Source organism: Trachypithecus francoisi, unplaced genomic scaffold, assembly GCF_009764315.1.
Source record: "Trachypithecus francoisi isolate TF-2019V2 unplaced genomic scaffold, Tfra_2.0 Lachesis_group3, whole genome shotgun sequence".
Lineage (NCBI taxonomy): Eukaryota > Metazoa > Chordata > Mammalia > Primates > Cercopithecidae > Trachypithecus > Trachypithecus francoisi.
This window is the reverse complement of record NW_022681468.1, coordinates 26,132,961-26,147,481: the sequence shown is the minus strand read 5'-3', so window position 1 is coordinate 26,147,481 and position 14,521 is coordinate 26,132,961. Positions and strand designations below refer to the sequence as shown.

The following is a 14,521-nucleotide window of genomic DNA, read 5'->3' as shown; positions in this document are numbered from 1 at the left end:
ACCTTATACCTTAGATACAAAAATCTGAACATCAAAAAATCTGTGTACTTATTCTCAGAGGCTTAGAGCTACAAAACTACTTTCCCATGTCAAAAGGTTTTAAGAGTTCCTGTCTTGTGAAGGAGGCTGTTTCTGGCCAGTTGGCAGAGGAACACTATGCATTTATCCCTTCTGGATCTCATGGCAATCTTTGGCAACATTTCTAGAAAGTGGTGACTTAATAGCAATGCATGAAGCCATAATTCATAACTCTTTTATGAGTCAATATTCATGCAAAGGGCTTTTCTCTGTTATAAGGAAGCTGAAGAACAATTCTAACAATATCCTATTTCTATCGATGTTTCTTATAATAATGTTGGCTTCTATACCTTTTTTTTTTTTTTTGAGACGGAGTCTCGCTCTGTCGCCCGGGCTGGAGTGCAGTGGCCGGATCTCAGCTCACTGCACGCCCCGCCTTCCGGGTTTACGCCATTCTCCTGCCTCAGCCTCCCGAGTAGCTGGGACTACAGACGCCCGCCACCTCGCCCGGCTAGCTTTTTGTATTTTTTTAGTAGAGACAGGGTTTCACCGTGTTAGCCAGGATGGTCTCGATCTCCTGACCTCGTGATCCGCCCGTCTCGGCCTCCCAAAGTGCTGGGATTACAGGCTTGAGCCACCGCGCCCGGCCTCTATACCTTATTTTTTAATCTCCATTAACAAATGTAACCAACGTGCCAAGGAAGAAAATTTGCTGTGAATTGGAAAATGTTTACATGAGAGACGTAAATTATTCTTCACCTTATGTTTACCAGAGCTTACTTCTCAGTTATTTTTCCCCAACCTGCTTTAGATGTGGAGGCAGAAGAAGTGTGGTCTAATTCTTATCTCCTACCATCACCCCGTGTGGGACATTCTATTTACACAATTCACAGAATGAACGAACTAGTAAGATCTGTAAAATCTGCTCTCCCCACATTGAGTGATTATACGGAGCTCATGAGCTAATGCTGGTAGCATGACATAACAGAATACGCCTTGATCACAGGTTAGCTACTATTACTATTACCGGTAGTATGTCTGAGAGCCTGTCAGATGCGGCCTGATTTAACCCTCGGTGTGAGCATTATATCAATTTGTGGAGGGCAAGCTTCCATGCAGGGACCATCCAGCAGCTGTTTGGCATCAGGGTTGTGCAGCTTTATTAGGAAGAGCAACACTTGTCTACTTTTCAAAGGGGACATTTTAAAGACTTCCAAGAGTTCTTATCTTCTTCCAGATATATTCATTCCCAGTAGGGTAAAGGGACTGAAATTCTAACTAGGGGGTCTCTGTGCCAATAGAGCCCATAGATCTGTAAGGATTTATCTGTTCTGTATCAGGGTTTGGCCGAAAAGCCTGTTAGTATTGCCAAACCCTCCAGATGCCCGTATTTAATGCTTGGTTGGCCTTATGTAGCATAACCACATTGCCATTTCACAACCACCCTCAATCCCTGGAATCTAAAACAACAAAGCCAGAAGCTCTGAAATGTGCTTTACGAAGCATGAAAGAATCTTTTAAGGCTCTGTCTGATTCAGTTCTGTGTGATTATAGAAGGTCTAATGTACTTATGAAGGATTCCTTTTTCTCATAAGAAAGTTGGCACTTTACAGAAAGTATGTATTTCATGACCAAAAAAATAGGGTGGCTTCGAGAGAGTGTGCTTTCTTTTTGTATTGTATCCAATATCTTCACTATCAACAGCAGCAAAATAGAGAGGAAAAATATCTGGTATAAAGCTATGTCAGCTAAAAGTCGTGGTGAAGAGCAGAGGACAGTTTTCCACTGAATTCAGGGAAATTACTGCATGACTATGTGAAAGGACTACTTATACAGTAAGAGTGGTGAATAGAAATGGACAGTGGAAGTCAGGAGACCTTCCATAAGTCCTAAGCATCTTAGCAAGGCACTTAATCATTCTGCGTCTTAGCTTTTGTATCTATCAAAGGAAAACCATAAGATGGTCCTGCCCTATTTCAGAGAACTGTTAGGAAGACCAAGGAATTCATTGTTCAAATGTTCATGGAGCTCCTCCTTATTCAGAGACAATCTTCCCCATTCAGCAGAGTAAGACTATGGGAGGTTATTGTTTGTCACATATTTTGAAGAAAACAAATTTATGATATAGGGATTCTGAAAGAACTTGACTATTAAAACAAAGCAACACAAATGAAGTATTTCATTTAAAAGCATCTACACCCATCCTTTTCTTCTCCACTTTTGTAGCAATACAAGATGAGTCCCTCCACCTATATCCATGTTCTTTTGGTTTCCTCACCCTATTTTGACTTTTTTCTCCCTCTCCTACTCTCTCAGATGCTTTTCACAGCTATCTAAACACACTCAAGTGTCTTTCCTCTAAAAAAATTTCACTCCATAGTTCTCACATTTGCATCCACCTACCACTCCTTCCCCGCCTTTATCCTTCCCTTCACAGCTAAATGTTCAAACTCTTCTGATTTTTTTACTCCCCATTCACCATTTAGCTTGGTGCAATCTGGCTTTTGCCCCCATTACTCAACTGAAAAAGGTCTTGCCAAAGTCATGTTAATAACCTTTGTTGTAAAATCCAAAGAACATTTTAGATCCTTTCCTAAGTTGAATGCTCAGTAGCTTTTGTCACTGCTGACTGCTTCCCTTGGTTTTCTCCACATCACACTCCTTGATTGCCTGGTGCCTTAGTTCAGGTCTTCTGAGCAGCACAGAAGGCAGGGCTGCTGTTGCATAATGGGAAGGATACGGAGCTGTTTAGGTGTGCCAACTGCACTCCTTGCAGCTTAACAGCAAGTGCATTCTTAAACGGAGCCCTCACTTCCACAAGAGCCACAGCCCGCCCCTTGCACAATATAGATCTGCTTCTCCCACATACATTTGGGAAACAGATTATCCAGGATTCCAGTGGACCTGTCTTCCTGAGGAGAAACTTGAAAGAGGTAACTTAGGGAGCAGTCTGACCCCTATTGCTGCAGTTGGTCTGTCTGGGATCACAATTGGTACTTACCATCCCTCTTCCACTGTTCATTTTAAATTCCCCCTCAGCTTTCACCTCTGCTGGTCTTGATGACTTATCTGCTGATATGATCAAAGCTTCCATTTTTGAGGGCCTGAACCCATAGTAGCCACACTTTTCTTAGGCTGGGATTATCGCACTTTTTGGTCTATAGTCACAACTGAGCAAGTATGTCCAACTGGATCATCTGAGTTCCAAATATGTTTCTCCCTATCCTCATTGTGTAAAAGCAGCCCTACCTCTTCCTCCTGATCAGGGTCAGTTACTCCTAAGCAGATATTGACTCCTCGTTCAGCCTGCTGTTCTCTGTATACAAGAATTCCTGAATGCCCAAGTGGCAATCATAGCCTGAGTTCTCCACAGAGCCTAGTATTATAGAAAGAGGAAACACAGACTCTTTCAGTGAATCATTGAATGTGATAAGTGGACTCTCTCCTGCTTCTGCCCAATGGTTCCCAGACCCATATATTCTTCCTAATTGGGATAACATCCATACAGAGGTTTATGATTCAGTGTCTAACCTGCATGATGATACCCCATCATGGCAGATGCCATGATGTAAGCAATTGCCTACAAATTGGGATTGCAGTTGTGCCTTTGCATTGCTCTGTAGAGCTATCTGCCTCTGGATTCTGTGGTATGTGATAAAACCAGAGGATCCCATGGTCACAGGCTCACTCGTCTCCTCCTCTGTGAAGTGTGTCTCTCATGGTCGGATGCTGAGTTATATGGAATTCTATGTCTGTGGCTCACTTTCAAATCCTCCAGCTAGTAGTGCTGCCTGGGACTTTGTAGGTAAGAAAGGCAAACAGTTATCTAGAATAAATGTTTACTACCATGACAATAATTCACAGGTCCTTCCAGGAAGAAATGGCTCAATGTGTCATAAAGTGGCCATGTGATCCCTGTTGTACTGCTCAGGTTTGATCTCTGGTATACCACTTTCCACTAGACAAATTGCTGCTGAGTCTGCATGACATTCTCACTTAATGTGTTCCACAGAGCTCAGCTCACAAGGGGCAGTCTAGAATGCATAGTTACTGGTTTCCATGGTCAAATATTCAGTCTCAAACAGGGCTCAGTAGCACCCCAAGAGGTGTTTTTCTGCACTGCAGATGGTGTGGCCTCACTCTAGAACTCCAGAGTACTATATTTTGATTCTTCTATGAAGGCTTGCCATAAACTCCACACCACACTACCTCTTTTTTCACTTTTCACTCTTCCAACACAATAGAGTCTATTAGATCATATGGCCCAAGAGGCAGGGCTGCTTGTACCACAGCCTGGTGCTGCAAAGTCCTGCTCAGGCCCTATTCCAAGTTGCCAGATTTCCATATTAACTGATACATGGGCAAAGCAATCTTTCTACAGTATTCAATTCAATGAATAAATCACAACTTATTTGTCCATTTTCTTAGATATAAACAAAAGTATAACTCTGAACTATAAGTTCTGAGTTTAGTCTTCAGCTCTGTCTAATATTCCCCTGGACCAGATATAGGCCTTCTCATACAGTGTTCAATTGTTTGTCAGTTGCTGTCAACTTTATCTCAGCATTAACTGTCTGTAGTAGCTTCAGACTCAACAAAAATCCAGCTAATTCCTTCATCCTTGTATTCATTGTTTTCCTTCATCTTCCTTGCCTCCTCCTCAACATCCCTCTAACACACACACACACACACACATGCACGCACTTTTCTAAAGCATGAACATTGCACAGGCCAGGAAAGTTCTCTCCCAGAACTTTCTTCCAAGCCATCATTGATTAAAGATTTAGTAATTGGACTGCCACCTTGTGCCACAGACTATCTGTGCCCCCTGTGCCACCCAGAATGGGATCCTCATTACCAGCTTTCAGGGAGTGATCTGCTCCCAAACCCCATTTTACCTCCTGCTTTCTCAGACCAATTCCAGTACCAACTGTATCAGTTCAGTTATTCTGGGAAGCAGATGCTGAGACAGAATTAGGAGTGCAAGTGGTTCATTGAAAGATAACATCTGTGAAAGATAAAGAGGGAGAGCCCCAGACTGTGCTACAGACCTGACAAAGTCTTGGCCAAACCAATGGGGAGCTCCAGAGCAAAGACTGCCTGTTAGAGGAACCCACATCGGGCATAGAGGCCAGGCTCTAGCACCACTACCTTGCTCAGCCCTGGGCTGTGGGCGTCCCAGGAATAGTAGAGCCTTGGTTAAAACACTGTGACAATTCCTGCAGGTGCTGCAGATGGAGGCTGGCACCTCAGACAGTTACACAGAAAGCTGTTTCCTGGAGGGAGATCTGAGTGGTGCATCTCTGTGGCTGCCATACCCATTTTCTTTTTCGTCTTCTCTGTTTGCACATCTGCCTTTCTGTACCAGCTTCTCTTTGTTCCTCTACCTGTCATTTAAATGATGCTGGATGGTTTTGAGGTTCTTATCTCATGCCACACTTCTCCAGCCTCACCTACTCCCATTCATACATCTAATGAGATTCTAATGAATTTTAATTTCAGATCTCTAAGCCGGGTCTCTTTTCTGAGCACTAAACTTATTTCATCCATTTGCCCACTTAAATATCATACAGACTCCTTATATTTAACATTTCCAAAGGTGACACTATTATCTTCTTGGCCAAAACTATCTGTATACCCATCTCAGTGAATGGATCCATCAGTTACCCAGATACTCAAAACAGCACAGTCACCTGCAACAACATGGATGAACCTAGAGGACATCATGTTAAGTGAAATTGGCCAGACACAGAAAGACAAATGCTGCATGATCTCATGCATATGAGGAGTCTAACAACATTGATCTCATAGAAGAATCAGGCATATGTGGAGTCTAACGACATTGATCTCATAGAAGCAGAGAGTAGAATAGTGGTTACCAAAGGCTGTGCAGAGGGTAGGGGGAGGAAGAAATGAGGAGAGGTTGGTCAACAGGTATAAAGTCACAGTTAGGTAGGAGGAATTCTGATGTTTTATTGCACAGTAGGGTGGCTATGTTAACAATAATGTATTGTATATTTCCAAATAGCTAGAAGAGATGATGTTGAATGTTCTCACCACAAAGAAATAATAAATGTTTGAGGTGATGGGTTTGCAAATTACTCTGATTTGATCATTACACAACGTATACATGTATCACAACAGCATACCATATTCCAAAAATATGCGCTAATTAAAAATAAGAGAAAAACTAAAAACATAAAATCAGTATTTAAAGACAGACACATAGGTTTATTCTTGATACTTTCTTCTCACTCATCCCTAATATCAAATCTGTTGTTAATTATTACTAGTCTAAATATATCTTGAATCTGTCTCCATTTCATTTGTTTTCATCTGAGTTCTCACCACTAACATTTTTTTTCCACCTGAATGGAAATGCAGTTTCTTTTGTTCTTGCTAAACACAGCAGTCAGGGTGATCAGCCTGTACTGCGGATGGGGTCTCGGTCTCTTGAGTAAAATACGTTATTGGCTTCCATTGCTCTTCAGAAAATTTCAGACTCTTCGCATGGTTTATGAAGGCCCTGCGATCTGGCCCTGCTTGCTTCTCTTTTCAGGCAGATCCTTTACTAGCTTCCCTCCACTTCAGTCACTTCTATTATTTCAGCCACTTTGAACTATTTTTATATTCTAGAATTTTATTTTAGCCACTTCGAACTATTTTTACATCCTAGAATGTGCCATTCACTCTGCTGCTCTTATTGCTTCCACAAGCTATTCCTTTTTATGGGGACGTTCTTTATTTCCACTCTTTTTATTTCTATAATTAACCCTTACCCATCCTTAATGCATATGAAAGCACAAAAATAGCAATACAGATAGTTATGTGCTACCATCAGAATTAACCAGAAGTTAACAATTGGCTTTAACTTAGCTTTCTCTTTTATTTTTCAAATCAATAAAATGTCACAGAAACAGTTAAAGCTCTGCCACTCTCCACTTTTTCCTCCTATCCCCACGCAGGGATTAAAATAGAATTCTATTGTTTTGTACCCTCTCTTGCTGTTAAGAAATCTGCCACCAGCTCAGTTATCTTTCTCTTGATGCTTTCATCTTTGACTTTTACTTGCTTTTAAGGTCTCTTTGTCTTAAAGTTTAACAGTTTTACTGTAATGTGTGTAGATGTTGATGAATTTTTGTTTACCCTGCTTTGAATTCATTGTTCTATTTTGAATGAGAAGTTCTTAGCCCTTATCTCTATAATATTGTCTGTCCTCATTTTCTCTATTCTTTTCTCATGTGAGTCCTATTAGATGTAAGTTGGATCATCCATCTTTCATTCTTGCCTTTTAACTTCTCTTTTGTGTTTTCTAATATGATATCTCTCTGTGCTACATTTTATCTAATTTCTTAGCTTTACACACATTTCCAGGCCACTATTCTTCAGTTAACTACTCTTCTGTCTAATCCCTTTCTGTTATATTTCAGTTGTCTGTTCGGTTTCATATATCTGTTCCTTTTTGTGGTTTTGATCATATCTTTTACGTCTTGAATTATTTTAAACAAATTCATTTTACAGTCACTTTGAAATCATTCTATTCCCTGTAATTCTTGGGGGTGTCAGTTTGATAATTGTGAGATCTTAATGGCTCTTTCATGGTGAATTGTTACATTTTATTTTATAATTTAGGATTATAAACTCATTTATCATTGAGAAAATGGCTTACGGGGAGTTCCACATTTGTTTCCAACAGCAACATCAGGTATTTCACTGCTCAGGGATATATTTTATGATACGATCTCAGCTTGGGAGGTGTCTCAGCCATCCAGTAGTTTAAATGCCAACCAAAACACGCAAGTTTATGGGCAGGTGCATGGTTCCAGATTCTCTAGAAGGCTTTTTAAAAAATAGAATATTGAGTTTGATGCAGTGGCATGGGGGGCGGGATGCCTCTTTGCCATTCAGATTGTGGGGAAAGCAGTGGGAATCCAAGTGAGGAGCAGCCAGAGGAGAGCAAAGGAGAGGATGGGGAGGCTGATGACCTGGGCCCTGGGCCTGTGAAGGCTGTGACTCTTCTCTAGCTAGAGGACTCTTCTTTTGTGGGAAGGATAGCATCTCCTGAGGACCCCTGCTATATGAGCAGGCTGACATAGGTGGTGATGAGGTCTGTTCCTTTCTAGGTTCCTGTAGAGATCTGTAGGTAGCTGTTCACTAGGAAGTTAACTAAGAAAGAGAACAGAAACTATTCATTTGGATCCAAGGTCCATCTCCACTGGTGGCTGTGGTGGCATTGGATTGTCAGAAGACCATCAGCTTCAGCAGGTCTGCACTAGGGAACAATCACTCTTCCCTAGCCCAAACGTGCCTCTGCCCTCTGTATCTTTGATAGAGGCTGCAGGTTTGGAAAGAGAACATAGTGACTGCTGAACTGAAAGTTGACTTGAACTCTTACTACCAAGTTTCTCCCTGACCCAGTGAAAGAGTATTAAGACATCAACCTAGGACACATTGAGAACCAAGGCCAAGATGGGACAGGGCCATATAACTGGGCTTCAAACCATGACTGGGACTAAGAATAAGCCAAGAGCCCAGGCCAAAACTGAAAAGAGTCTGCTACACAAGCTAAAGCTGGAGAAGACAGGGAGGCTACTGGTGCAGTTAGGCCTGTAGCCAAGACCTGGGCCAAAGCCAAAGACAAGCCAGGGTCTCTGACAGATGCAGTGGCAGAGATGAAGGCAGTGTCTAAGAACAAGGTCATTGCTGAGATGAAAGAAGGAGCTCTGTCAGAGCCTAAGGCTCTGGGCAAAGCCATTGGAGATTTCAGTCCCAAGGCTGGGAATGAGTCCTCCAGCTCCACCTGTGAAAATGGGGCTGGTATTGATGCCTGGGTCTGGGCTGAGGAAGAGGCCACTATCAGTTCCTGGTTCTGAAATGCAGAAGAGGCTGGTAATCATTCCGGTGCTAAGAACGATAAACCTGAAATTGGTGCCCAGGTCAGTGCTGAGGAGTTGGAGCCTGTGGCTGGGGCCAGTTGCAAACCTAGGTCTGGGGCTGAGGAAGAGGAGGAAGAGAATGTCATTGGGAACTGGTTTTGGGAAGGAGATGATACTAGTTTCGACCCTAATCCTAAACCTGTGAGCAGGATAGTTAGACCTCAGCCTGTGGATGAAATTAATGAAAAAAAAAAAAAAAAGCGCAAGGACTGTTCTGACATAACTATCTGGCCCAAAAGCCCTGCTGTAACTCCAGCAGTGTTCGGGTTAGATCCCAGGCATCTGAGGCAAGCCCTCCTTCATATATTGCTCTGGGCTCAGCTGAAGAAATTTCCTATTCTTGGCCTGTGGCAACAGCCTGCCCTTCTAGGAACACTTGCTCATGCTCACAGCCTGTCCCTGAGTGTCCTTTTTGTTCTGACCCTTGCATCCAGACCATAGATGAGATTAGACACCAAATCAGGATAGGGAGGTAAATGGGATTAAGCCATTTGCTTGCCCTTGCAAAATGGAATGCTATGTGGACCCTAAGGAATTTTAAAAACTTGTTAACTTACTTAAGTCAACTACTGATCCTCTTGTTCATAAAAGAGACAGATTGCAATGGGTATCCATAACGTTCACCCATTTGCCCAAGTTTATTAATGAAATGGTATAATGACGCTTATTGAAAGCTTGCTCAGTTTTCCCTCCACAGAAATGAGAAAATTACTAATTTTCTTATGAGTAATTACTCTAAATCCTTCTTCTGGGGATGAAAGACAACACAAAATTGAATTACATGTTAAGCATATGTGTAAAGACACCAAGTCATTTCCTTTGAACTCACCTGGACAGCAATCCAGATTAACGATACTGGGGCAACTGACTACTGATTTTGTCCATCACTACATTGTTGCCAGTGACTTTTCAGAGCTTTTTCATTTGCCATCCTCGGGAAAGTACAAAGCTAGAAATCTTGTTTTGAAAGTAATTTTAAATATGTCTGAAAATCCAGCTGCAGCCAGAGACACGATCAATATGAAGGCATTGGCAGCCTCAAAAGTCATCTTTAACCATAAAGAGGCAAAAACCAATCTTGTTAGTGGTGTGGCCATATTTATTAACATAAAGGAGCATATCAGAAAGGTCTCAGTTGTAGTTGTTGATCACCTGAGTTATAATACACTCATGGGCATTTTCAGGGAAGTTAAAGGGATTATTGAAACAATGTAAAATGAACCAGAGACAGAATACTTTGAACCATCTCCAAACTCTAGCAGGCTATACATTCCCAAAGAGCCTTGTATCATGTTTGGTTATTATGGTGTACGAGTTATACATTGCATCTTTAACACAAAGTTACCTGTGACAAGCTCTAGGTTTAAGCTAAACTATTTTGGGGGTATCAGATGAATATCATATCTTGGGCTGAAAATGTTTGTTGATTTTTATCTTGTCTAGATTGGCATATTTTTAACATTTTATTTAAGATAGTGAACCAGTTCATTGTAAGTAAGCTAACTTGTTCATTAGTATCTCCTTAGATCCATCTGCGGCTTAAAATGGCAAAAAAGAAAACATCCTTCAATTTGTATTCTAGTTATAGAAGTAAGGCATACACACACACACAAATAACTAACAATACCTAGAGAGAGAGTGAGTGTGTGTGTGTGTGTGTGCACGTACACACTCATGGCCAAATGTGCGCTCTCTACATAAAGGAGGCAGGGGTTGCTATAGGCTGTTTAATGTAAGAGAAACTACTGTCTTTCTCCTATTCCAGCTGTATCAGATATGCATTCCACAACACAGAAATGACCCAGCATTTCAGACAAAATGTATTATTTGTTCAATTTTAATTTTGCTTCTACATTTATAACTCTTAAATTGTCAGGCAGTTTCATTTATGTCAAAGTCATCTCACAAAAGAGAAGGGTGGAAACATTTTGTGAGTGCCTATTCTATGTCAGACACTGCATTGGCACCATATTTTGCAAGTTTATTTTTTTCCTCTACTCGCAGTGATCCTGTGAGCTAGGTACTTGTATTTTTATTAGAACTCGTTAGTCTGGGTACCCTCCAATGAGAATTAGAGAGGGTAAATACTTTTTCCTAGATTCCCACAGATTCCCACAGCAGGCAGGTGGTATAGCTGTTTTATCTGACACCAGGACCCATCTCACCATACTACTTTACAGTCCTCCTGAAGGACATTTTGAGGTGACGGCCTTCAAAGCTCAGAGACTGGTTTAAATGGTTTAATTTTGCAACGGACAATGTCCATGCCAGGTGTTACAATTCTTAACTTCCTCCACATGCATGTGTCCATTAGACATTTGGCTGCATCTGGCTGGAGGTCAGGAGAAAAGTCTGAGATGAATAGATGGATTTTATCTGGCAGTATCAGAAATAGTAGGTGCCCCAAACTTTGTTGAGTGAGTAAGATGGAGACATGAAGTCATCAGCAAGGGGAACTTGTTCGATGTCCTTTGTATCGTTTTCTGTCCATTTGTACTTTATCTTCCCCAAAGAGCTGAAATCGTCCTATACATTGTTTTATACCCTGAATTTAAAAGGTAATTGCTTTTTTCCCCCTTGCAAAATCACGCCTTAATTTTTTTTATCATTTATGATTTATTCTCGTGTGTGTCCTATGAAAGGCCAAAGGGCTTTATCTTTTACTAGTAGAAAAGACTGGGCATTTCTGCATTTGTACCAGCTAACAGGACAGAATAAACATAATTGGAGAAATTGAGACCCAGAATTGCAGCTTCAACAATACAAAACAGCAAAGCTGGAAGAGGCTGCTATGCCAGTCTACAAGATAGTGATTCTTGGTCGTTGGTATGGACCAGAAAGCATACCCAGAACGTTTAGGCTATGGCTGAGTTCTCTAAGACTCATGGTGGGAATTATAATCCCTGATCTGAGCTGAAATGAAAGTTTCTATGTGTGAAAATATGGGGTAATATTCTTTGAGGTTTTCTGATGGTTAAGAAGCTAAAACAAGATCATACTGTAAATACGTGTGTAATTTGCTTCCCCCCAGTTGTATATTGTAAACATCTTTGCATGTCAATAAATATGCCTCTACAACAACAACAACAACAACAACAACAACAACAAAACAGAGTATACACAAGGGATATACAAACTTTGGTCAATGGGGAGATCTTTGCTGACTCACATTTTCACTAAGTGTATAGCACTTTGACATTCCTAATTCTGTAGTAATATCTGAATTCCAACTCTGCCTGTCACATGTGCTGCCATCTCTTCTTACCTAGTATGAGCATTAAAATCCAAACTCCCAGGATCCTGAGGCTGGGGATTCCTTCCCCATGATCATCTTTCTACTTCTTGAGCTCTCACAGAGCTTGTTACTCTGTTTTCAGTTCTTTGATAATATCTGGGGAGTTCTTGGATTTCTAGAGAGTTCAGCTATTCGTTTGAAATAATTGTTATGTTTTATCTAACATTTATCAGTGGTCATAGTGGGAAGGTTTGGGGATTATGTAGACTTCCAGGAAGTCTTCATCTTTCAGTTCTTAGATTATTCATTGTCCAGATATTTATTGTCTTGGGGACTATCTTGGGTATTGAAGAGAGTTGGTAAAAAATATATATAGAGAGAGAGAGAGAGATGGAGATAGAGATAGATCCTACACTATTAACTTTACATTAAAATTAGACATCACTTTCTCCAGGAGGCTTTTGCTAACTTTTCTCAAATCTCAAAATTAGCTATTATACATAGCTAACTCACTGTATTTTTTTTTTTTTTTTTTTTTTTGAGACAGAGTTTCGCTCTTGTTGCCCAGGCTAGAATGTAATGGCGCAGTCTCGGCTCACTGCAACCTCCACCTCCTGGGTTCAAGCGATTCTCCAGCCTCAGCCTTCCAAGTAGCTAAGACTGCAAGTGTCCACCACCACTCCCGGCTACTTTTTGTATTTTTAATAGAGATGGGGTTTCAACATGTTGGCCAGGCTAGTCTCAAACACTTGACCTCAGGTGATCCGCCTGCCTTGGCCTCCCAAAGTGCTGGGATTACAGGCATGAGCCACTGTGCCTGGCCTCATTCTATCATTCTATCACACTATTTTAATTATATGTTAATTTGTATCATCTTCAAGATTATAAGCTCCGAGAAAATGGTAAAGCTTGTCCTTCTGATTAGTTATTCCACAATGTCTTGCACAAAGTCCACCACATTGCAGAAACAAAATTATTATTGCTGAACACAGTTGCTTCAGAAAGTACTTGAGAATTTTCAGTATCTTTTAAGAAAATTCAGTTATCAGTCTATTTTTCCCAACATTCATGCACTATCCACCTTTCCTTTTTCTCAGGTTTGTTCTCCTCTGTATGTAAATTATCTCAAGCCTCCTGTATCCTTAGAAACAAAGAAAAAAAGGAAACAGTAATACCTCTCTTAGTTTCCTGAATCTAAGGATTGTATCCTATATCTCCTTCTGTCAAATATTGCATTTTACCATTCCTGCATTTATAAGCTTTTTTAAAAGCCAGCCAAAGCAATCCTGGTGCTTCCCAGATGCCAGTTCCATTGGAAGACTGGTCCCCCATGAGGCAATTTGCTAAAGCACTCTGGCTCTTGCCTGATGTCTGCACTTACGACTCATGGTTAATTTGATTACTTCCCGGTGACTCCCTGCATCCTTTGCTTGTTTCTATACTTCAACCCTAGTTCAATTTTCTTACATTAATTATGTTTTAAGCATTAATTATGTTTTAAGCTTGATTCAAGTCTTATGCTGCATCTCACACTTTTTTAAAAATTAAAAAGCAAAATCTTTTTATTGCATCCCGTGCTTTTAATTGACAGCTCAATTCACTTGGGATTTCTCCATTAGGTCACGCAGCTCTGAAAGCTCTCTATTGCCCCCTTCTGGTAGCTGGCAGACTAGTACCTCAATTAGCTTACACAGTCAATGCTAACCTTGTTGCTTGATGTTGCTATGCCTCAGATACTAGTATCTTCCTTTCTTTCTTATATTCTTCACTGCCACTGTTTCTTCATCATCTATTTATTCCTCATTCCTTTAAGACTGACTTCTGCTGCCTCCAGCCTTCTACCAAAACTTGCCATCCCATTGATATAAGGCCCTCTCAAGTCTTCTGGATGATCTCTGTATATGAAAATATTGACCTTCCCTTTCCTACTTAGCCACAACACCTTTATTCTAAGAACTTGAAGTTCCATTAGAAATTATCTACTCTAGGAGTCTTCAAATTTGACAACAGATTAAAATTGCCAGGACAACTTAAAAATAGTATTTCCTGGGGGCCCCCTTCCTGAAAATTCTCACCTTTTCCGTCTGAGGTAGAGGTCACTTTTGACCTATTGTCAGCATTAAAATCCAAACTCCCATTTGAACTTTAATTTAAATGTATTTATTCAGTTAGGTAAATCATGCATTGGGTAAAAATTTAAACAATACTTAAATCCACCCTTCCTGTATAAGTCTGTTTTTACAAGCTATAGAGAAATACCTGAGACTGGGTAATTGATAAAGAAAAGAGGTTTATTTGGCACAGAGTTATGCAACCTGTACAGAAAGCATGA

The 14,521-nt window shown here is 40.7% G+C and overlaps 1 protein-coding gene and 1 pseudogene across 2 annotated transcripts in view; both read left to right on the top strand.

The window, feature by feature from the left end:
* Positions 1 to 14,521, top strand: part of TSHR (thyroid stimulating hormone receptor) — a 171,947-nt gene that overhangs the window by 19,194 nt on the left and 138,232 nt on the right. The gene's annotated exons all lie outside the window — the stretch shown is intronic.
* Positions 8,521 to 10,169, top strand: LOC117069241 (annotated as a pseudogene).